The sequence below is a fragment of the Callorhinus ursinus genome, unplaced genomic scaffold (assembly GCF_003265705.2).
Source record: "Callorhinus ursinus isolate GAN/ISIS: 27379988/994484 unplaced genomic scaffold, GSC_fseal_2.0 scaffold3, whole genome shotgun sequence".
In the NCBI taxonomy this organism is placed as follows: Eukaryota; Metazoa; Chordata; class Mammalia; order Carnivora; family Otariidae; genus Callorhinus; species Callorhinus ursinus.
In genome coordinates this window covers 76,308,051-76,310,632 of record NW_027397065.1, presented here as the reverse complement: position 1 = coordinate 76,310,632, position 2,582 = coordinate 76,308,051, and positions in this window count along the sequence as shown.

Sequence of the window (2,582 nt, the reverse complement as noted above, 5' to 3'; positions counted from 1 at the left end):
CCCTCCCCTAATTGTGCACACACTCTCTCTCTCTCAAATATAAAAAAAAATAAAATAATAAAGTAAAATAAAATAAATAAAATAGGTCATATTTTCAAGAGGACTTGAGTTTTAACAACCTCAGAATGAAATATCTGGTCCATGATTTATTTCTGTTCGACTCAACAATGTGGGATCCAATTCAATACTGTTCTTGTCTACAGCTAAAATCTGGACACCCTGCCCTACACTCCATTACCAAACAGGTCACTAGAAAAGCATGGGCAACTTAGAAAGACTTCTTTTCTTTCTTTCTTTTTTTTTTTTTTTTTTTATGCAGCCATCAAAAAAACCAAAGTCTTGCCATTTGCAACAATGTGGATGGAACTAGAGGGTATTATGCTAAGAGAAATAAGTTAATCAGAGAAAGGCATGTATCATATGATCTCACTGATATGAGGAATTCTTAATCTCAGGAAAGGCTTTTAATGTAGAAAGGTTTACCTTTTGAGGGCGCCTGGGTGGCTCAGTCCTTAAGCGTCTGTTTTCTGCTCAGGTCATGGTCCCAGGGTCCTGGGATCGAGCCCCGCATCGGGCTCCCTGCTCGGCAGGAAGCCTGCTTCTCCCTCTCCCACTCCCCCTGCTTGTGTTCCCTCGCTCACTGTCTCTCTCTGTCAAATAAATAAGTAAAATCTTTAAAAAAAAGAAGAAAAGTTTACATTTTGTTTCATGTGTTCCAGTTCCTTTTTTTCTTACTATAAATTACCTAATTTATGTATTTGATGTTCTGTCATTAATATGTCAATAATAATCAATAACAATGTATCACAGCATCCTCTCTGGTGTTTATCAATATATCGATGCATGCTTAATACAATGTTGTTATGAATTCTACTTTGCATATTAATATTAATATATTGTCCACAATATGTCTCAATCTATCTTCATTCTTTTATTTTTATTTATTTATTCTTTTAAAGATTTTACTTATTTATTTGACAGAGAGAGAGAGAACGAGAGCAGGAACACAAGCAGGGGGAGTGGGAGAGGGAGAAGCAGGCTTCCTGCCAAGCAGGGAGCCCGATGCGGGGCTCGATCCCACGACCTTGGGATCATGACCTGAGACAAAGGCAGACGCTTAACAACTGAGCCACCCAGGCGCCCAAACATTCTTTTATTTTTAAGCAGTGTGCATCATATAGTTTAAGAATGCTGTCTTCCTTGTTAAATTTTGATTTCCACCTCTTTTAGCAAAGTTATATGGTTTGCATTTCTTGTTAGAAATGACATAAAACTTTTATGTAAAAAGCTTACAAATTATCTTTAAGATTTATTTATTTATTTGAGATAGAAAGAGAGAGAGAGAGAACAGGGAGGGGGGGCGAGGGGGACAAGAAGAGGAAGAGGGATAGAATTTCAGGCAGACCCCATGCCCAGCAGAGAGCCCATTGCAGGGCTCAGTCTCACAACATTGTGATCATGACCTGAGCTGAAATCAGGAGTTGGATGCTCAACTGACTGAGCCACCCAAGAACCCCACAATACTTGAATTTACAGTAGCTGCTTGTTTTTACTTTTTGTAATTATTTCCTCAGATAAAATAAGCTGCATATATTTTGTTTCTTTCAATATTTCACATAAATAATTTTCACTTATAATGCAACAAGTAAAAACACTAAAAGTACTAAACAAGAAATCTAAGCATTAAAAAATAAATAGAATAATTTATTCTATAGTGTGATATAGTCCGACTTTACTATATACTTTAATCATATATCTTTGAAAAAATAATTTTTAATCCTATTCAACATAGTAACCATAGTTTTACTTAAATTTATGTAGTTGGTTTAGTAGTCATTAGTAGTACTTATAATCGTTTTATTCTTTATCTTATTTTTTTTTAAAGATTTTATTTATTTCGCAGAGAGAGTGCTGACCTGGGGAAGTGGGGAGGGGCCAAAGAAGAGGGAGAAACAGACTCCCCCGCTGATCAGGAGCCCGACGCAGGCCTCAACCCCGGGGTCATGACCTGAGCCGAAGGCAGACACTTAACCAGCGGAGCCACCCAGGCGCCCCAGTTTTTTATCTTATTTTTAATTCCTTATTTTGATTAAGGTTATTCAGGTGTTGTTCCTCTTTCACTTTATTCTCTTCAAATGGAGATATTATACATTTTTAAATTTTTCCTTTTTTATAATTATTGAATATAAAACTTCTGGCTCAAAATATTTTTCACACCACAACAGAGAGTTCCTCCAGTCTTTAGATATTAGGTTATGAAAAAAAGTTCAAGATCATCCAGACATTTTACATTACAGAAATCAAAATATTAATCCTGTGTAATTATTGTAGATATGTTTTTGTTATCATTGCATTTTAAATATCATAAGATATTTTTAGAAAAGGTACATTTTAGGGCGCCTGGGTGGCTCAGATGGTTAAGCGTCTGCCTTCGGCTCAGGTCATGACCCCAGGGTCCTGGGATCGAGTCCCGCATCGGGCTCCCTGCTCCTTGGGAGCCTGCTTCTCCCTCTGCTTCTCTCTCTCTCTATCCCTCTGTCTCTCATGAATGAATAAATAAAATCTTTAAAAAAAAAAAAAAA